Source organism: Staurois parvus, unplaced genomic scaffold (assembly GCF_062004578.1).
Source record: "Staurois parvus isolate SC_StPar_1 unplaced genomic scaffold, SC_StPar_1.0 ptg000155l, whole genome shotgun sequence".
Taxonomy (NCBI): Eukaryota; Metazoa; Chordata; class Amphibia; order Anura; family Ranidae; genus Staurois; species Staurois parvus.
This window is the reverse complement of record NW_028317951.1, coordinates 14,818,957-14,841,010: the sequence shown is the minus strand read 5'-3', so window position 1 is coordinate 14,841,010 and position 22,054 is coordinate 14,818,957. Positions and strand designations below refer to the sequence as shown.

The window sequence follows — 22,054 nt, the reverse complement described above, 5'->3', positions numbered from 1 at the left end:
CGACACTGATAGTGATCAGTAAAAATTGGTTCACCGATCAGTGACACTGGTGACAGGGCAGTGAAGGGGGTTAACTGGGGGGGGGGGCGATCAAGGGGTTAGACGGGACTACTGGTGTATTAGCGGGCAAACTGGCGCTATCTGGGAGGGGCGCTAACTCTATCGGAAGTCGCCAGCGACACTGATACAGTGATCAGTAAAAATCGCTTCACTGATCAGTGACACTGGTGACAGGTGGGGGGGGGGGGCAATCAGGGGGTTAAATGTGACCTAGAGTGTTCTAACTGTGGGTATGTGCTGTTTTACTCACTTTTACTGTGTCTTCTTCTCTGTCTGGAACAGAATGTGTCCAGGCAGAGAAGAATTACATCATATCCTGCCCTGTGTAAATGTCAACACAGGACAGGATAGGACAGGGACCGATCATGTGATTTCAGCCAGACATCACTGGCTGAAATCTAATGATTGATCCCTCCTGGATCGAATCGTGTCACCCGCGGGTCAGCGGGAGCGCGCGCGCACGCCCCCTGCCCACGAATGTATCGGGAGCGCGGAGCACGTTTTAAAACGTGCTTTTGTGCTCCACTGCCACCCTGCACACGTATATATACAGTGGCAGGGCGGCAAGCGGTTAATAGCAAAAAGCAAAGTCAAAAATATTGTTTTGGTTTTTTTTTCAAAGAAAGTACAGCACAGCCATGCAAAGCAGTGTGATTACAGTGAAGCACACACACACAGAGCTTACAGTGAAACAGCACACAGTTAACCCTTTGATTGCCCCTCACAGTAACCCCTTCCTGCCCAGTGTCATTAGTACAGTGTCATTACTTTTTATTAGCACTGATCACTGCATTGGTGTCACTGGGGATGTCAGTGACACCAAGTCAGTTCCACCCAGTGTCAGAATGCCCGCCACAGTCCCGCTATAAGTCGCTGATCGCCGCCATTACTGATAAAAAAAAAATCCCAGTATATATACCACCATTTGTAAACACTATAACTTTCACATAAACCAATTAATTTAAACGTATTGGGATTTTTTTTTAGCAAAGACATGTCGCAGAATGCATTATGACCTAAATTTATGACTAAATGTGATTTTTTCAATTTTTTTACTGGACATGTTTAATAGCAAAAAGTCAAAAATATTTCTCTCAAAATTATCTTTTTTTTTTTCTTTTAATACTGCAAAAATAAAAACCGCACAGACAATCAAATGCCATTGGATGCAGAAAAAAAAAGTAGAACAGACTGCATTTTTGTGCACAGGACTGTACTGGAATGCGGTAAAACACATAAAAAATGCACTGTAATGTACCAAAAACGCACGTCCCAATTTCAATTAAAGAAAAAGATAGGGGAAAAAATTAGCTGGAATGCATAAAAAACGCATTGGAACGCGCCAAAAATGTGCATGCAAAAACGCATATGGACTGCGTTTCTATAGTGCAGTGTTTCTCAACTCCAGTCCTCATGGACCCCCAACAGGTCATGTTTTCAGGATTTCCCTCAGATGAAACAGCTGTGGTAATTACTAAGGCAGTGAGGGCTCGTTCACACTAGGCTGTTTTGCCAACGCTTGCCAAACGCCCCTATAGCGTTTGGCAAGCGTTGGTCCGGTGTTTGCGGAGCGTTTTTAACGCTCGGCAAACGCGCCGCAAACGCCGCATGCGCGGTTTAGCGGCGGTTGCTAGGCATTTGCAGAGCGTTAATAACGCCCCACAAACGCCTATAATGCATTTGAGTGGTGTTACCGCTCCGCAAACGCCCCGCAACCGCACCGAGCGGCACCATAGACGAGAATAGGAGGCTTCAAAGCCTCCTGACTCGACCAGAGGCGTCCGTTTTGCCGCGACGCAAACGCTCCTGTTAGAACAGCACCATGTGCTGTAATGTGCAGAGTTGGCAGAGGCGTTTGGGAAGCGGTAAAAACGCTTCCCAAACGCCTCTCTGCCGCCTGCACACAAGGCTAGTGTGAACGTAGCCTTAAACTGATCAAATCACCTGTGCAAAATAATGGAAATCCTGAAAACATGACCTGTTGGGGGTCCATGAGGACTGGAATTGAGAAACACTGCTCTAGTGTGAACTGGCCCTGGTGTGAACAGACCCTGCAGCAGATTGTACCGAGATTATACAATCATATTGTACAGTGTATGGTCAGTTTGGGGTGGGGGTAATGCTCCATGTACACGGGACACTTCTGAATGATGGAAACTGACTGCTGGAAAACATAGGTTAAAAAACGTCTGTTTAGCTGCGTTTGCAAACCACGTTTATGAGCGTTTGCGTTTAGAAGCATTTTCTAAAGATAACCTCAGTAAATCTTCCAAAATGCCCAGAATGCACTGAAAAACAGTAAAAAAATTAACTATTTCAGACATTTTGAGAGAAATAGAGCAGAAGCAGAGAGAGCAGTATTTGTTGAGATTAGCTGTCTTTTTTTCTTTTTTTGTGGTGTTTGGATGTGTTCCAGCTCATTTCTGTACAGAAATTATTGCAGCAATGTCTAACATATTTTCTTTCATGCGAAACCTCAAAGTATGGTGTACCAGGTCCATTTGGTCTGGGAAAATGCTTTGCATGCATTTTTCATGATAAAAAAAAAAGGCTCTGGACAGCATCTGGAAATGGAAGAGTTAAACAAATTTTGCAAATGCTTATAAACGTAGTTAGCTGCATTTACAAGTGTTTGAAAAGCTGATAAAATCTACTCCTAAATGCAAGTTTGGTGCATTAAAAAAAATGACTGTGAATTCAACTGCCTGTAAACAACATAGTGTACATGGACACATAGGAACACATTAGGGAGAGTTCAGGGGCTGCTGAAAAATACGCAGAAAGCACCTAAATGTGAGATTATCAGCTGCAGTGTACATGGAGCCTAAGGATGACTAAAAACGCTAAAATATAAACAAACTGTCGTTCCACTTGTAAACTATTACCATCAATAAAGGAATAAAGCAGACAACGTGCTCGCACAGCAGCGCTATGAAATGCCACACTATAGAAGCAGTGACAGGACCGGCAGCGAGGACCCGGATGAGGAGTGAGCGTGTGGCAGAGGTGCCAGCGGCGGCCACGTGTGGGGTTAAATGCCCTCACCAGCTGATAGTCACACGGCACCATGACGCATGCGCAGCGACACCTAGTGACGGGGGACAGAACATGGCGGAAACCCAGTGAGTAAGTGAGTGAGCGAGCAGTGCGGGTCATGGAGCTGGTGGTGGGAGGGGGCGGTGATAGAGAGCCAGGGGGAAGTATAGACATTGTATAGAGGGGGATAGGAGGCGCCGGGTGTGGCCGCGCTGACATATACACACACGCACGATCACATTACATCCTCTACACACAACTATTGAGTCACCAGCCTGGAATTCCAGTCCTAGATCACACTCAGAGGGAGCTCATACCTTCTACACAGCATTGGACGATCAGGGGGCAGCCTTGTTACCTCACCACCCCCAGCAGGGTCCACATTGGGAAGGGTTGTCCCCCCCCTCCAGTCTATTGGTATGATCCTACCTTCTACTGATCACAGTTGTGGGGTGGATTCTGATTAGCCCTGGATAGGATTTATCCATTGGTCATCCGTATTCTTCATACTTCCAAACTTTGATGGAAGGAGGGACACTACAGGACACAACCCTGTCACCCCAGAATGGATCATTGGTTAAACCCACAAGGGATGCTGTCCAATAACACATACAATAATTTGGAGTATAATTATTTGAAAAGTTAGATCAGGGGTGTCAAACTGGCAGCCCTCCAGCTGTTGCCAAACTACAAGTCCCATCATGCTTCTGCCTTTGGGAGTCATGCTTGTAACTGTCAATCTTGCAATGCCTCATGGGACTTGTAGTTTGGCAACAGCTGGAGGGCCGCTAGTTTGACATCTGTGAGTTAGAGGAACATCACCCTTCCCACTCTGATCCTCCACAACACATAGGTCCCATACCGCCATCCTCCCTTTCTACGTCATTGGGAGTTGACTGGCTCTTCCAGGTTCTTGTGCCGGTCCTGCGGCCTCCTGGGATATGTGATGGGGATAACCCAGGATGCTTTAGGAGCAGGAAAATGTCAGTTGAGACTGGGGACAGTGGGTGGGTCAGAGGGAAAAAAAAGAATCAGCCTTGACATACCTTAAAATAGGTCTTTAACCCCAGGTGGAAGGACTGATTACCCAATCACGTGACTATTGTTAGACAAGACAAAGGTACGGTGCTGCTACCTGGTTAGAAATTGTCCAGCTAAAGCTCAATATCGCTGTGACAGACTGTCTCCATCTGCTCATGTATGGACATCCAAAAAAACGAAAAGTCAGCAACAAGGTGAAATAAAAAAAAAAGTCTTCTTTATTGTATGCAAGGAGTAAAATAGTAAAATATTCCACAGAGCAACTGATGCTAACGCACTTAATAAAACGCGTTAGCATTGGTTTCTCTATGGAATATTTTAATCCTTGTATACATTAAAGAAGACGCTTTTTAATTTCACCTTGTTGCCGACAGTTCATTTTTTTGGATGTCCGTACTTGATTATTGTGATTGGCTGTCACAGTGGTCACATGATTGTGTGCCCGTCCAGTCTGATCATGATCTCTGCATAGAAACCCTGACCAGGGAGGAATTCAAAAAGTCAAGGCTAGCCTTAGAGGTTATGGGGGATTAACATAGAATAATATGGAAATATATTTTGTTCTTCTTTTATAGGGATTACAATCTCCAGAATGAACAGGAAAATGCAGAGCAGAAAGGGTCAGGGATTGGATGGGGGGATGGGTGGTAAATAGGTAGGGGGACGGGGGGGATGAAACGATAAATATTTTGATAATAAGGTTTTAATGGGTATGTTTGTATAACTTGCAATTAATAAATATTTAAATAAAAAAAAAAGAAACCATGACCGGCCTTGGACACGTGTGGGATGTGGGAGTTGGAGCTCACCCTCTTTCCTGCCACACATATGTGTCATGTGGGCAGCAATAGGTTAAAGAGGTTCTAAGGGTCTGGTGTCTTCATCTACCTGGATCTTGGATCACGATGTGGGTGGGATGGCGCCACCCCTCTCATCTGGCCACACCCCCAGGATCACTCTGCAGTCTATGGCAGCCTGTCCCTCCTTCCAAGCTCTACCTCCTCTCCAGTGATTGGCCGTCAGATCTGTAGCTCAGGGAAAGCACAAAGGCGGCCAATCAGTGGAGAGGAGGCAGTGCGAAGATCGAAGAAGCTGATCGGAGTGAAGGACCAGCCAGAGCAGGTGAAGAGAAGGAGAGCGGCCCGAGAAGGAAGACAGCTGATCGGTAAGGTAAGTGTCTGTGCGGCCCGGGATCTGGGCACAGCAGATGGTGCTGATGCAGCCAGGTATGCTGGCTGTGGATGGGAGAGGGAGGGAGCCTGGGCTGGAGCAGGGGTCAGAAATGTAGGCATCATTGGTGTCAGTGGGAGCAATAGTGCTCCATTATTGGTGTGGGTGGGAGGAATAGTGCCTCATCATTGGTGTCACTGACACCATTGATGGGGCACTATTCTTCCCACACACACCAATGATGGGACATTATTCTTCCCACTGACACCAATGATGGGACACTATTCCTCCCAGTGACACCAATGATGGAGCACTATTCCTCCCACTGACACCAATGATGGGGCACTATTCCTCCCACTGACACCAATGATGGGGCAATATTCCCACTGACACCAATGATGGGGCACTATTCCTCCTTCCACTGACACCAATGATGGGGCACTGTTCCTCCCACCGACACCAATGATGGGGCACTATTCCTCCCACCGACACCAATGATGGGACAGTATTCCTCCCACCGACACCAATGATGGGACAGTATTCCTCCCACTGACACCAATGATGGGGCAATATTCCCACTGACACCAATGATGGGGCACTATTCCTCCTTCCACTGATACCAATGATGGGGCACTGTTCTTCCCACCGACACCAATGATGGGGCACTATTCCTCCCACCGACACCAATGATGGGACAGTATTCCTCCCACCGACAACAATGATGGGACAGTATTCCTCCCACCGACACCAATGATGGGACAGTATTCCTCCCACCGACACCAATGATGGGACACTATTCCCCCCACCGACACCAATGATGGGGCACTATTCCCCCCACTGACACCAATGATGGGGCACTATTCCCCCCACTGACACCAATGATGGGGCACTATTCCTCCTCCCACTGACACCAACGATGGGACACTATTCCTCCTTCCACCAACAACATCGATGGGGCACTATTCCTCCTTCCACCAACACCAATGATGGGGCACTAATCCTCCCACTGACACCAACAATGGGGCACTATTCCCCCCACTGACACCAACGATGGGGCACTATTCCTCCTTCCACTGACACCAATGATGGGGCAATATTCCCACTGACACCAACGATGGGGCCTTATTCCCCCCACTGACACCAATGATGGGGCAGTATTCCTCCAGACTGACACCAATGATGGGACAGTATTCCTCCAGACTGACACCAATGATGGGACAGTATTCCTCCCACTGACACCAATGATGGGACAGTATTCCTCCCACTGACACCAATGATGGGACAGTATTCCTCCCACTGACACCAATGATGGGACAGTATTCCTCCCACTGACACCAATGATGGGGCACTATTCCACCCACTGACACTAATGTTGGGGCACTATTCCTCCCACTGACACCAATGATGGGGCACTATTCCTCCTTCCACTGACACCAACGATAGGGCACAATTCCTCCTTCCACCGACACTAACGATAGGGCACTATTCCTCCTTCCACTGACACCAGTGATGGGGCACGATTCCTCCCACTGACACCAGTGATGGGGCACGATTCCTCCCACTGACACCAGTGATGGGGCACGATTCCTCCCACTGACCCCAGTGATGGGGCACTATTCCTCCCACTGACCCCAGTGAGGGGGCACTATTCCTTCCACTGACACCAATGATGGGGCACTATTCCTTCCACTGACACCAATGATGGGGCACTATTCTTTCCACCGATACCAGTGATGGGGCACTATTATTCCACTGAAACCAATAAAGGGGCACTATTCCTCCAAATGACACCAATGGAATAAAAGAAGAGGTGGAGCTCTAATAGGAAGAGGTGGAGCTTAAAGAGGAAGGGTGGAGTTTACAGTTGAAGAGGTGGATCTTAAACAGGAAAGGGTGGGATGAATTTAGATAGGAGGGGTGCATGATTTTAGTCTTGTCTAGGGCAGCACAAAACCAAAATATGCCACTGGTGTCCTCACCCCCAGCCAATTCTTTGAATGGCTGTTGCTACTGGCGCTGCCATCTTGAGTAAAGGAATCCCTCATTGAAGCCTTGCGGCTTCACCACTGGCTTCCTACTGCACGTGTGCACATTCACTTTGTAAATGGGTCGCAGTCTTCTAAGACCTTGGATCTCCACTTCCTTCTGGGTCCCATGCTGAACAGCTGGCCTGATACATTTTGAACACAGGAGGTCAGCCACTCAGCACAACTATCATTCAGAGAATGATTTGTGTTTTCTGAATGAATGCAAAGCGATCTCTTAATTGGACAAGGTGGAGAGCAGATTTTTTTTTTTCAATATGTAAGCATAGAGGAGGTTAAAGTGGTTCTAAAGGCAAAGAGGCATCCTCTGTATTAACCCCTTGGCACCTCCCGGTCCTTTAAGGGTTTCAGAAGCCGCGGGGCGGGGTTTAAGTCATGTGACCGTCATGGCGGTCACATGATCGGGAAGGTCCCGATCGAAAGAGGAGATCGGGACCTTTCTGTAAGTACCAGACGTGTGCTGGGAGCGCGCAGGGCGCGCGCTCTCAGCACATATGTTCTTTTTTAATAGAACGCAAATGTGCCGCCGCTCGTCGTCTAGGCCCCGAAGCTGGGAGGCTGCACATTTGCGTTCAGCCGGCGTGAAGAGGTTAAGGTAAAAGACTTTCCAAAGGGGATCACCTGACTTCTCCTATGTGTTTGGTACTGAGTGGTCAATCACGCAGCCTAAACATTGTCACTTGCAGATACCTGTCACTTTCCTGTTTAAAAAGGAACTTCACCCCTTTACCTGGTATTCCAGGGCTGGATCTAGCCTGTCTGATGTGCTGGTGCAGTAAAAAACATCAGGGGGGGGCAAAGGAAGGCAGTATATAGAAGTCAGTAAGGCAGCGAACAGGGGGCAAGCAGGGCAGAGGATAGGGTCAGCAGTTTGTAGGGCAGAGTACAGAGGCCATTAGTTTGTAGGGCAGTTTACAGTGGGTTATCAAGGCAGTGTACAGGGGGTCACCGGGACGGAGGATGAGAGGCCAGCAGGGCAGTGTACAGGGGTCAGAAGGGCACAAAAGAGGGGTCAGTAGGGCAGAGGATGGGAGATCAGCAGGGGAGTGTACAAGAGTCAGTAGGGCCATGTACAGGGGTCAATAGGGCACAAAAGAGGGGTCAGCAGGGCAGAGGATGGGAAATCAGCAGGGTAGTGTACAAGAGTCAGTAGGGCAGTATAAAGGAGTTCAGTAGCACACAGGATAGTAGTCAGCAGGGCAGAGGAGGGGAGGTCAGCAGGTGCATTGCACTAGGGGTGCCATTATTTCTAAATTGCACCCCAAACGCGGGTAGCAGTCCCACATTTTGTTGCCCCACAAAACACAGGAAAACCGTGGCAAAATGTGCTTTTCTCAGTGCCAAAAGCTACTTTGGCGTGTTTGCCTCATGTAGGGCTGCTCATTCAAGTGAGTGGGTTGCTCTATGCTGTCGTGCCAAAAATTGTTCAGGTGTGAATGCAGCCTAGAGAAAGGTTGCACAACCACAAGCAGCATTACACTGTGTAGGTAAGACTTCATGTAGGGAATTGAATGAAGGACCCTAGTACTAGAAGGCGAGACTGTTAACCATACAGCCACCATGTCTTTACATTACTGCACTTCTCTGAATAAGTTGAATCAGCTAATTAGTAATAGGAAGTCAGAAAACACCTATTCAGTGTGTGGCTACAAATCGGAATGGTGGGGGGTTAAAGTGTTACTAAACCCAGGACCCTGCATTCACTATATCTGGTCTCCCACAGTACACACAACATGGAAGTGCAATATTTTTTAGTAGATATAAACTGCTAAATACCTTTTCTTATCAACAGTTAGAGCATTCTTGTGACTTCTATCAGTGTCTGGCTGAGCACATGTTAAAGCTTGTAGGAGGAGTTTTCATTTTGCTCTAGGAGGATGCAGAGCTCCTGACCTCTGTCTGGACAGTGCTGATTGGCCCTGTGGTGATCACATGCACTCTCCCAAGAAAAAAAAACTCTCTAGCAATACAAACACACTGAGCATGTGCATGTGCAGAGTGACTCCACGGGATATGTCTTATCAGGAGATAAGAGGGGGACACTGGAAGAAGGGAGGCTCAGAGAAGACAGGATCAAACAGCCTTTTTATATAATGCAGAGGAATAACCCCTTATGTTCCACAGTGAGTATAACAAGCATGCTTTACTGCATATAAAGACTGATTTTACTGTTGTGGGTTTAGTAATGCGCAAAGTCCCAGCATAGTAATACTGTAACATTACAGGTGAGAAGTCTCCAATTTCTGTCACGTAGCTTTGAATTGGAAAATGACTCTTGATTTTTTTTCCAGAAAACGGATTTGTTGACTAGGTTCTACTGTATAATGCCCTGTGCAAAACATTAGCCTGCAGCCCCTTACCCTTGGTGAAAAAAACCCCACATGCATTACAATGGCATTTCTGCTTTGTTAAACCTGCCTCACCACAACTGAATTTGTTTGGCCAAGCAAAAGAATTCAGAATTGTTGGTGAAGCAGCACTTGTGCAAAGCTCAACACAGAGCACTTCCAGCTTTAACTTTACCATTGGCAGTGGTGGGCAGTGTGACATTCTCCTTCCTTCTTAAAGTGCTCTTACTAAACTGCTAATAAAGGGGCCTTGGAATGTCTCTGATCACGGCCACATCAGTTACAGTGTCTCTGATCACTGCCATATCAGTTATACTGTCTCTGATCACGGCCACATCAGTTACAGTGTCTCTGATCACCGCTATATCAGTTATACTGTCTCTGATCACAGCCACATCAGTTACAGTGTCTCTGATCACCGCCATATCAATTATACTGTCCCTGATCACGGCCACATCAGTTACAGTGTCTCTGATCACCGCCATATCAGTTATACTGTCTCTTATCACAGCCACATCAGTTACAGTGTCTCTGATCACCGCCATATCAGTTATACTGTCTCTGATCACCGCAATATCAGTTGCAGTGTTTCTGATCACCGCCGTATCAGTTATACTGTCCCTAATCACCACAGTATCAACATTACAACTTTTTCACCTGTGCAATGGTCTTTGAAGAACCATCCATATTCCGATCACTCTTCAGAAAACATTTGACAGGCAGTGAGGACACATTGTATTGCCTCCTCACACCTGCTTTAACCCCTTGTACTCCTGCTGATAGTGACCAATTCAAATCAATGTGGTTGTTTGTGCAGGGTCCAAGGGGTATAATTCCTGCCACAGCTGCAAAGCAAAGCATTGCAGCCATGGTATGTACTAACCCTGGCCTGTTTATTGATCATGTTTCTGTTTGTTGCCTGGACTGATTCTTTGCCTGTTTGTTGCCCATGTCTCTGCCTGCGTCTGAAGTGACTTGATGATCTCCACATCCCGCTGACTGTGTTTCTGCGAGATACCAGTCCCAGCCATCCCCTGCAGATAACTGCACTCCTGGAACCACATTAACTTTTTTGTTCATCTTTTCTTTAGCCAGTAAACATGTCATTCTTGGGGGCAGCCACGTACGAGTAGGCTAGGCTTGCTTTACTTATAGGAACAGGGACTGCTATAGGTGACGCTACACTAAGCTATATTCCTTGACAATTCCTATAGAGGCAACCTTTCAAGTACACTGAAAAAGTCTCACAGGTGGTATTACCTTAGGAGAAGTAGCAGAATGTGTTTTAGGGTGTAATTCTAACTAAGCCCATGCTGTGTGTGAGAAATATTTATAAATATTTATTTGTATAAAATAAGAAAAAAAATTTCATTTTAATTCTGCATTTTCCAAAAATTTGTAGCAAAAATATGAAAGCAGTTTTAAAGGCGCAAGGTTTTTTACCTTCATGCATTCTATGCAGCAGCCCCACCAATACCTGAGCCCCATTGCGATCCAGCAATGTGTATGAGAGCCTTGGCGCTCTGGGAACTCTGCCTCCTCATTGGCTCCTGCTGCCAATCACAGCATGTGAGCCAATGAGTCACGGTTCACGGTTCCCTGTGTGGATGTAGTATCGATATTGCCATCACATACCTTTCTCGAAAAGGCTTTAGGAGTAATGGGCGCTGCAGCAACAACCAGAGGAGAAAGACAACTCCTCTGAGTGTAGACTGTAAAAGGTATTTAATGGTGAACATAATTAAAACCACTCACAGGTAGATGGTAAAAAGCAGGCTCATATGGGGTTAACAATGCACAACGCCTCATAGTAATCTGAACCAGAGAACAGGAATGCTGACTGGACAGCAGGGAGCGCTGGAGTGATGCGAGATGAAGCCTGGAGATGAAAGCCTGGCAAGTCCCTGTACACTCCGGAGCAGCGGCAATGGCGTGTGACGTCATAAGCATGCAACGCGTTTCTGAGCATGCGCAGGATCCAAGGACCGGAACGCTCCTTTCTCAAGCCTAGGGAGAACACTGACAAGGCAGGAGCCTTATATGGAGCAGGGAGACATGTGAAATGAAGCAGTAAACATGTGGTTAACAATTTAAAGGGGAAGGAAGGACCAGGCAGGTGTAAGCAGGAAAAACTGCACTGGGAAGGAAATAAAAAGGAGAAATAAAAAATATAAAGTATAAAAAATATATACAATGTAAAAAATAAAAAAGGAAGAAATAATAGAAAGAATTAAAATGGAGGAAACACAAAAAAAAAACAAGAAAAGGGGGGGGGGGATTATAATGAGGAGGAATTAAATAGATGGAGAATAAAAGCACAATTACACTAAATGAATGCTAAACCATATAGCAATTATGACAATGTGAGAAATGAGTCTGGGCTGTGAGTACTGATCTACCAATATAGAATAGTGTTGTTATGCATAAATAACACATATATAAATAAAAGCAAATGACTGTAACTGTTTAAATGCTGATGGTAACTGATGAATATGCATATAAACAGTAAGGAACCGTTAAGGAATTCTAACCAGTGTCATCCTACCCAGGTGGGGTAGGTAGTGGAGATGGATGTACAACAAAACGGTATAAGGAACACAGTGATATAACAGGAAAAAACAACAAGGTGGTACAGCCAGATGATATAGGGAACACAATGATGTAACAGAAAATAGGTGGTACAGCCAGATGGTCATGTGCATGAACGAAAAAAGGAAGGTATATTATGTAATAATATGTTATAGTATAGTAGCTATCTCTAGTTCCTCATTAAGGGCAGCAGGGGACAGTGTGTCAAGGGTGTGAATCCAAAAAGTTTCCCTGTGGCACAGCTTATGGAAGCGCTCCTCCTCTTGGAGATCAGAGGATATGGATTCAATAACCCAGACTTGGAGTCCTGTGGTAAATTTATTGTGAACCTCTAAAAAGTGTCTTGGGACGCTGTGTGTGTCCTTACTATCCTCAATAAGGCGACAATGTTCGCCGAATCTAGAGCGGAGAGTTCGAATGGTAAGGCCCACATAGACCACATGGGCAAGTGAGGCAGTACAGCACAAAATTGGACGAGCAGTTGAAGAAATCATCCAGCCTGTAGCTTTTGCCCTTGACGCTAAACTCTTTTTGGCCATGGTGGACAAAGGCACAGGTCTTGCATAGAGACTTCCAACATTGATACATACCAATGATGGGTGTGAAAAACAAGATGGTGCTGGAGCAGGTCGAATGGTTTTAACTTACTGGGAGCTATTTTGTTTTTTAGGTTGGGGGCTTTTCTGTAAGTGATGATGGGTTTGCTAGGAATGATGTCTTTCAAATGGGGAGCCTCTAATATTATGTTCCAGTGTTTCTGTAAGATATTTCTCATCTTTCGATGTTTATTGTGGTACCATGTGGTAAATTTCACCGCATGGTTTGGCTCAGTATTAGGTCTAGTGGTTGGGTTTTGCCAGTAGGTATAAAGTGTAGGCATCTTCTATTAGTGGTTCTGGATAGCCCTTCTCTCTAAATTTATTTTTGAGGGTGATACTGAGATCAATATAATCAGACTGTTTCGTACAGTTCTGTTGGAGACAGCAAAATGGCTCTTGGGTATATTATTAATCCATGTAGGATAATGACAGATTTGAAAATGTAAAAAAGAATTCCCTGCTGTGGGTTTAGTGTAATTTTTGGCTATAATTTTCATGACTCATTTCTAAGTCAAGGAAGGCAAGACAATCGAGATGTTTATCTGATGTAAAGGATAGGCCAAAGCGGCTATTGTTGCAATAAGCTACAAAGTCGTCAATAAGGGGGTGTGGGTCCATCCCAAATGACAATGATGTCATCAATGTAGTGGCCAAAAAATATGAGATGTGCAGCAAAGGGATTGTTACACCAAATATAGAAGTCCTCCCAGTAACCCATGGCCAGATTGGCATAGGAGGGCGCAAAACTGGTGCCCATGGCAGTTCCTTGGAGCTGTAGATAGAAGTCTCCATTGAAATTAAAGTAATTTATGGGTTAAGCAGAAATTAGTGGCTTCAAGTATGAAGTCAGCTTGTCTAGGATTGATGAGAGGATCACAGGATAGAAAATACTGTAGGGCCTGACGTCCCAGATGGTGAGCGATAGACGTATAAAGCGAACAAACATCTACAGAGGCCCAACTATAGGTGGAATTCCAATCATATGTGGTGAGCAGATGTATAAGGTGGCTCCATCTCTGATGTAGGACTGAAGGCCTTATGCAAGTGGCTGTAAAAAACAATCTATGTACTGGGAAAAAATGCTCGTGATGCTGTCTGTGGATGCAACTATGGGTGTTCCGGGCGGGTTAGTTACGTTCTTGTGCACTTTGGGAAGATGATAAAAGTAGGGTGTATTATAAAAAGATCTGTGTAGAAAGGAAGCTTCTACCTTAGTGACAATGCCCTGGGAGAGGGCAGAGTCAACTAAAGTGTTGGCCTCTATCTTAAACTCAGGTAGGGGATCTTTCTTCAATTTAGTGTAGGTGCCAGAGTCAGAAAGTAATCTGTTGGCCTCGGCAATATAATGTGTTCTGTCTTGTAGGACTATTCCTCCACCCTTGTCCGCAGATTTAATAATAATATTGTTGTTGTCAGTAAGGTTCTTTAATGCTTTTTCTCAAATGGATGGAGGTTATGGATAGGTGATGTTTTGGTGTTGCAAAGTTTTACAAGGTCTGAGTAGACCACTTTGTAGAACACCTCCACAAAGGGGCCCTTCGCATTAGAGGGAAAAAATGGATTTTAGCCTAAGGGTGGTGTGTTTAATCAGTGGAGAAGTGACTAGATCAAAATCAAATTCTATTGTAGAGGAGGAGGGAAACTGATGAAGGGGTGTTGTTTAGAGAAAGAGTATTGGTTTTGAGGAACTGGATATGATAGTATCTTTTGATGGTAAGCTGTCTAATAAATCGATTGAGATCTTTAAATTGTAAGCTGGGACCTATAGTGGGAGCAAAATTAAGTCCACATTTCAAAAGAGAGATTTCATCAGGGGAAAGGTTGTAAGAGGATAGATTAAGGATTTTTATAGTCTCCGTATTTTGTGCAAGCTTTTTGGATAATTTTCGTGCTTGTCCCCCTCTGCATCCTCTTCTGTGAGCTTTTTTTTTTAGGATGCTGTATTGATGGGGCCTTGGGCATAAAAAAGGTTGAACGGTGGTGAAAGGGGTGGTTTTATTGTCTGGTGGACGATTGTGGATGTATGTGTACTTTGTCTTCCTCTGACGATGAACAGATGATGTGGAAGGAACAGATGTGTTATGCCCAGGAGAAATAGTATTGAGGGGCTCTGGATTAGATTGGCAACCTGGTCCGGGTAAGGATGGGGGGGTTGTTATCAGTGGTATGAGAATTAGAAGTAGTGGATGGGAAAGGGAGAGGGGAAGCTATCGAGGTAGGTATATCAGTATTGACAGTTCCTGGGTAGATTATTTTGTTAATGGAATTGGTATTACGAGAAATTGTTGGTTGAGGTGAATGATTGGGAAAAGAAGTATGAATAATTGGTTTGACTGTGTGAGTGCCATGTGGAGCGATGAGAGAGTTGGTGGGATGGACTACAAATGGATCGAAGGTCAGAAGTGATGGGATATTATATTACGGTGCCGTTTATTTCAAACAAAAACTTTGTTCGAATTATAGTCCTCAAGATCACGTCTGAATTTGTTTATTTTAGTATTAATGAGGAAGTCTTCTTTTTTCTTGGTGTTTTCCAGACTGTTTGTTGCCCTGCCAGCTCCGACCCCATACTCAGCCTAGAGATTATTCGGACTGCGTATTCCATGCGCCTGTCATCCCCCTTTTTTAAGCTGCAGCAACAACCAGCTGGATTTAGAGACATCACAGATCAAATGCACATATTTGCCAGCACACCATGAATCATTAAATACATCCAAATATTTATTGAAGAATGATCACATCACAGAAGAGATTTTGGAGCTGCCAGGACCCCTTTGTTAGGTATGTGATCACAGAAGATATAGTGCAACGTTTGAAGCCACGCTGGACCCCTTTGTCACATGCCTGATGTATTTGATGATCCATGGTGTGCTTTTTGAATACAGTCAGGTCCATAAATATTGGGATATCGACACAATTCTATTATGTTTGGCTCTATACACCACCACAATGAATTTGAAATGAAACGAACAAGATGTGCTTTAACTGCAGACTGTCAGCTTTAATTTGAGGGTATTTACATCCAAATCAGGTGAACGGTGTAGGAACTACAACAGTTTGCATATGTGCCTCCCACTTGTTAAGGGACCAAAACTAATGAGACAATTGGCTTCTCAGCTTTTCCATGGCCAGGTGTGTGTTATTCCCTCATTATCCCAATTACAATGAGCAGATAAAAGGTCCAGAGTTCATTTCAAGTGTGCTATTTGCATTTGGAATCTGTTGCTGTCAACTCTCAACATGAGATCCAAAGAGCTGTCACTATCAGTGAAGCAAGCCATCATTAGGCTGAAAAAACAAAACAAACCCATCAGAGAGATAGCAAAAACATTAGGCGTGGCCAAAACAACTGTTTGGAACATTCTTAAAAAGAAGGAACGCACCTGTGAGCTCAGCAACACCAAAAGACCCGGAAGACCACAGAAAACTACTGTGGTGGATGACTGAAGAATTCTTTCCCTGGTGAAGAAAACACCCCTCACAACAGTTGGCCAGATCAAGAACACTCTCCAGGAGGTAGGTGTATGTGTGTCAAAGTCAACAATCAAGAGAAGACTTCACCAGAGTGAATACAGAGGGTTCATCACAAGATGTAAACCATTGGTGAGCCTCAAAAACAGGAAGGCCAGATTAGAGTTTGCCAAACGACATCTAAAAAAGCCTTCACAGTTCTGGAACAACATCCTATGGACAGATGAGACCAAGATCAACTTGTACCAGAGTGATGGGAAGAGAAGAGTATGGAGAAGGAAAGGAACTGCTCATGATCCTAAGCATACCATCTCATCAGTGAAGCATGGTGGTGATAGTGTCATGGCGTGGGCATGTATGGCTGCCAATGGAACTGGTTCTCTTATATTTATAGATGATGTGACTGCTGACAAAAGCAGCAGGATGAATTCTGAAGTGTTTTGGGCAATATTATTTGCTCATATTCAGCCAAATGCTTCACAACTCATTGGACGCCGCTTCACAGTGCAGATGGACAATGACCCAAAGCATACTGCAAAAGCAACCAAAGAGTTTTTTAAGGGAAAGAAGTGGAATGTTTTGCAATGGCCAAGTCAATCACCTGACCTGAATCTGATTGAGCATGCATTTCACTTGCTGAAGACAAAACTGAAGGGAAAATGCCCGAAGAATAAGCAGGAACTGAAGACAGTTGCAGTAGAGGCCTGGCAGAGCATCACCAGGGATGAAACCCAGCGTCTGGTGATGTCTATGCGTTCCAGACTTCAGGCTGTAATTGACTGCAAAGGATTTGCAACCAAGTATTAAAAAGTGAAAGTTTGATTTATGATTATTATTCTGTCCCATTACTTTTGGTCCCTTAACAAGTAGGAGGCACATATGCAAACTGTTGTAATTCCTACACCGTTCACCTGATTGGGATGTAAATACCCTCAAATTAAAGCTGACAGTCTGCAGTTAAAGCACATCTTGTTAGTTTCATTTCAAATCCATTGTGGTGGTGTATAGAGCCAAAAATGTTAGAATTGTGTCGATGTCCCAATATTTATGGACCTGACTGTATATATACGTGATTTATCATTTCTGGGTAGGGGTTGCGTGCACCCTACCCGCGCCACTATTGGTGGCCTCACCTGTTGATCACCCGGTCCCGGTCGGTGATTCCCCGCCGATCGATGTGCATCATAGCATAGCAGAGCCATACAAAGCAGTGTGCTTACAGTGTAAAGCACGCACACAGCACACAGTTAACCCTTTGATCGCCCCAGATGTTAACCCCTTCCTGCCCAGTGTCATTAGTACAGTGTCAGTGCTTTTTATTTACTGATCACTATATTGGTGTCACTGGGGATGTCAATGACAGTCAGTTCCCCCCCAATGTCAAAATGCCCACCACAGTCCCGCTATAAGTTGCTGATCGCCGTCATTAAATTTTTTTTTTAATAGCGCAAAAAATAAAAACTACAGATCAAATACCAAAGAAAGCTCTATTTGTGGGAAAAAAAGGACATAAATTTCATTTGGGTGCAGCATGACCACACAATTGTCAGTTAAAGTAACGCAGTGCCGTATCGCAAAAAATGGACTGGTTAGGAAGGGGGGTAAATCCTCTGGAGGGCAAGTGGTTATGTAATGCAGTGCAGCATCAACATTGTCAGTCTAAATTTCAAGGTTTTCTCAAAACCTTGGAATTAGAGATGTCCTATGGTATAAGGCGAAGCATGAAGTAGAAAAATGTTTATGGCCTCATGGTTGCAAGTGAATTGAGTGTAGTAAAAGAGTATTTTGATCCTTCCTGACAAATTATAGAAATAAGAGGCACGGATTGTTTCATGTCTTCAGACAAAATCTGCTAATACATAAAAGTCACCTGGACCTAGAACACACATTTTACTTATTTAGTTTTTTGAATGAAGACCGTTATCTAAGACCAGCCGGTTTGTGAAAAAGTTATTCTCCCTTACACTAAAAGCAGAACTTCATCCAAACCACAATGTTATATAAGCTGTTTCACGCACTAAAGGGTTTAGCTACTGCACAAAAAGCCGCCGCAGTATACACACTCAGCTTAATTTTCTGGTTAAGAGCTCGTTCACTCCATTGGGCCCTGTTAACATATACACTATATTGCCAAAAGTATTGGGATACCCTTCCAAATCATTGGATTTAGGTGTTCCAATCACTTTCATGACCACAGGTGTAATAAATAAAGCAGCTAGGCATGCAGACTGCTTCTACAAACATTTGTGAAAGAATGGGCCGCTCTCAGGAGCTCAATGAATTCAAGCGTGGTCCCGTGATAGGTTGCCACCTGTGCAATAAATCCATCCGTAAAATTTCCTTGCTGCTAAATATTCCACGGTCAACTGTTAGTGGTATTATAACAAAGTGGTAGCAACTGCGAACAACAGCAACTCAGCCACAAAGTGGTAGGCCATGTAACATGACAGAGCGGGGTCAGCACATGCTGAAACGCACAGTGCACAGAAGTTGCCAACTGTCTGCAGAGTCAATAGCTAAAGACCTCCAAACTTGTGACCTTCAGATTAGCACAACAACAGTGCATAGAGAGCTTCATGGAATGGGTTTCCATGGCCGAGCAGCTGCATCCAAGCTTTACATCACCAAGAGCAATGCAAAGTGTTGGATGCAGTGGTGTAAAGCATGCCGCCACTGGACTTTAGAGCAGTGGAGACATGTTCTCTTGAGTGACGTATCACGCTTCTCTGTCTGGAAATCCGATGGACATGTCTGGGTTGAGCAGTTGCCAGGAGAACGGCACTTGCCTGACTGCATTGTGCCAAATCTAAAGTTTGGTGGAGGGGGGGATTATGGTGTGGGGTTGTTTTTCAGGGTTTAGGCTTGGCCCCTTAGTTCCAGTGAAGGGAACTATTAAGGCGTCAGAATACCAAGACATTTTGGACAATTTCATGCTCCCAACTTTGTGGGAACAGTTTGGGGATGGCCCCTTCCTGTTCCAATATGACTGTGCACCAGAGCACAAAGCAAAGTCCATAAAGACATGGATGAGCGAGTTTGGGGTGGAGGAACTTGGCTGTCAGGAATGGACTCGCCAATGGTGGTGGGACTCCCCTGCCGTGTGGGCTGCAGTACCAGGGCTGACCAGCGGGTGCTCTCAGCAGCCAGAAGCTCACTCCTGCAATCAGCCAACACCTGGGCTGATTGCAGAAGGTGTATTTAAGGAATGACCAGGCCTGTGGTCAGGACCTTGGTGTATGTTTCCCATGAGCCCCTGTATCTTGTATCCTGTGTTCCTGTGCCTCTGCCTGTCTGATTTGTTGCTGACCCTGCCTGATCCTGACCTCTGCTGACCGTCTCCTGTTTAACCCGGCTTGTGACCCTGACCATTCTCTGCCTGATCCTCTGTACCGCGCTGCCCGTGAGTTACTGAACCCAGCTTGTGACCCTGACCATTCTCTGCCTGATCCTCTGTACCGCGCTGCCCGTGAGTTACTGAACCCAGCTTGTGACCCTGACCATTCTCTGCCTGCTCCTTTGGTACCTCGCTGCCCGCACAATGCTGACCTGGTCCGTCTGACCACGCTAACTACTCTGCCATCCATCCATCCTGCACGGATCCAGCCGTCCCTGCTTACACCACCTGCCTCTTCACATCAGGCTTTCTACCTGCACATACCTCTGGCGGATCCCTCTACCACAAGCAGGTGTACTCAGGGGCCGCGACCTGGTTACTGTCTGCTCCAAGTCCATCCCCACCATCAGGGGCCCTGGTGAATAAGACTGAATCTAGCCTAGTCAGTGCTTCCACGTAAGAGCTAACAAACTCATTGACTATTTATACACTGACACTAATTGCAATTTAAAAAGCCACAGATGTGGGACATTAACCTCTAATTGGCATGTTAACCCGTGTGTGTCACCTTGTGTGTCTGTACCAAGGCCAAACATTCCAGGGTATGTAAACTTTTGATCATGGCCATTTGGGTGATTTCATTATAATTTAAAAAGGAGCCAAACAACTATTTGATAATAAATGGCTTCATATGATCATCGTCTTTCAATAAAAGAACATTTTTTTTGTCATGATCAGTCATATTTTCAATATCAATGCCAAAATTTCACAATTTCTGCCAGGGTATGCAAACTTTTGAGCACAACTGTATGTTGCCCTGGTTTCCCTTTGCTTCGCCCTGCAGCAAGGCACACACACACTTTGGCTAATTGTCTTCAATGACCAGTCTAGGGGATGTTTTGTTTTTGGAGTTTTATTGTCGAACTAGGGATAGGGAATTGTAGTAAGATACTCCAAAATTAGAACTATTCACATTGAGGACATCTGAACATATCTCTCAGTTGAGCAATACAGAAGTATTAGAGCAGATAGCAGACTTCCTTGTAACATATAGTAGCAAGTAGTTTTAGGAGTGAACCAAGTCCCTTTAGCTGTAGTAGTAACAGGGTTGAGCTCCTCAGGTATTGGCCTTTTACGGGTGACTGCGACAGTCTAGAATTAATAGCAACTGAGCAAAGACCTTTGCAGTAGCACATGTTGGACATATTTTCAGAACACTAGCCCAGTGTTCTCTTTTCTCAGACCCATCCTGACTATTAAGCACCAGAGGGGTAGCAAAACACAAGATCTCTCAGTGTCTGTAATCACAAGTCCAAGGACAGAATGGTTGCATCCTTCCAATCTTCCAAGTGAATCTCTCCACTGATACCAGACAGATCTTTGGCAGACAGCTCCCCGCAGTCAGCTAACTGTAGAACCAGGGTCACTAACTCTAACTTCAGGCCCTCAGGTCAACCACCTGAGGCCACATGACAGCAAGTGCCAGGCAAGGCAAACCTGCCTCCAGCCTGGCTTGGTGCAATCCTTTCCAGGGAAATACACTGAACCCATGTGCTCTCAGAATAGAAATACCACTCCCAGCATGCAATGGGGTCACCCTCCACTGCAATTGGCCAGGGATGTATCCATATTCATGCTGTTCATTTGCCTAGCCCCTACCCATGTTCTGGAAGGCTCTCATAGCTTCCTGAAGGTGGGCAGAACTCAAACAACACTAGAGCTTCATGAGCAGACCTGACTAATCCATCACAGAACTCTGCTAAGCAGAATACCACACTGAATTTACCTGACAGCCTCTCTGGTAAGCAGAGAAACTCCGCTATGCTGAACCCAGCTATACAAATCCTAGCACCTAACTAGGAGGGTGCTACACACAGAACACTGTGAGTGAGTGATGTGTCCGGGCTGGCGGTTTTTTTAAATTGTGACAGCTAGCGGGGAGGAGAAGATCCCCCACTAGCTGTCATAATGGGGGATCAGGGAGGGGGGTGCTGGGGCCTGTCCGTTCATAACATGTTACATATTACACCCTGAATATGTTACAGAAGGTGAACTAATCCTTTAAAAAAACATCTGATGATTCTGCAATTATGGTCCTTGTTTAGGCATTTCCTGTGATAAGAACACAATGTTCTGTTCCTGTCTCCCAATTGTTCTCCTGTGTATTCACCCTGCCACCAGCTCTTCTGGTACAGACTACGAGTGGCCTTCCCTATACATTATCTGCATCAATCCACTCATTCAAAGGATAGAGAACAGGTTAATCCAATTTAAATTAAAAAAAAAAGAAATAAATGACAGTTGTTGATAGTTCACAGTGCTTCAGCAAATTAAATGTAATCTAGTTAGGTTTTAGATCTA

The 22,054-nt window shown here is 45.1% G+C and overlaps 1 protein-coding gene across 7 annotated transcripts in view; it reads left to right on the top strand.

Moving 5' to 3' along the window:
- The first annotated feature begins 3,126 nt into the window (after positions 1-3,126).
- The window catches only part of PHC3 (polyhomeotic homolog 3), a 130,574-nt gene continuing 111,646 nt past the window's right edge, over positions 3,127-22,054 (top strand). For 5 of the 7 annotated variants that reach the window (XR_016312462.1, XM_089675482.1, XM_089675481.1 and 2 more), the window contains exon 1: positions 3,136-3,186. The gene's annotated coding sequence lies outside the window, so the exon portion shown is untranslated. Of the gene's footprint in view, positions 3,191-22,054 lie in introns of all 7 variants that reach the window. The other 2 variants (XM_089675480.1, XM_089675479.1) reach the window with 2 other exon arrangements.